A 741-nucleotide genomic window follows, 5' to 3' on the forward strand; every position below is an offset into this window, starting at 1 on the left:
CCCCCCCCCCCAAGGCACCCCTCCCCCCCCGCCCCCGCGGTAACAAGCCAGGGGCGGGGCGAGATCAGGGCTCCCTCCGAGCCCCCTCCCTCCTCAGGACGAGAGCAGCGGGGATCCCTTGGCCGAGCAGGCGCTGGGGACCCGGACGTTGACACTTCCTGCCCCCGCGAGGTCCCCAGATGCTACCAAGGCCGTCTGGTCACTCGGATCCCCATGACAAGCCCCTACTGCTCCTTCTCCCGGTCGCCCTCCTAGTCTGTCGGAGAGTAGCTCACTGGACCGCCCCCCGCCCCTTCGCCTGCGGCCGCGTCTGCGCCTGCGCAGGATTCACTCCTAATAAGGCCTGGGCCCCGCCCCTACCGCGGGACCGAAGGGTTCGCATTCTCCCGCCTTCCCTCCGCCACCCGGGCGATTGGTCGGTCAGCGCTGGGCTAGGGGAGGGTGCGGAGGGCGGTCAAACGGCAGGCTGCGCCCCGCCCCTCCTTAAAGGGGAAGCCGGGCCGAGCCGCCTCTGCCAAAAATCTGAATGGGACCTGAAAGGAAAGGTGGCGGATTTCCTGCTTCTGCCCTTCCCACAGGGTGGGGGCCTTTTGGCCCGGCTCTCTCCGCCCGGATTACCGACTCTTTCTCCACCAGGCGGATCAAGTGCGGCCCCTCGCGTGCCTTAAAAGGAGCTGCTGGCTGCCACTTTTGGCCCCAAGCAAGGAGTGAGGCCCGAGGGAACTACGCCGCCCGGCGTGC

The sequence above is a fragment of the Fukomys damarensis genome, unplaced genomic scaffold, assembly GCF_012274545.1.
Source record: "Fukomys damarensis isolate Sample0158 unplaced genomic scaffold, DMR_v1.0_HiC HiC_scaffold_18, whole genome shotgun sequence".
Classification (NCBI taxonomy): domain Eukaryota; kingdom Metazoa; phylum Chordata; class Mammalia; order Rodentia; family Bathyergidae; genus Fukomys; species Fukomys damarensis.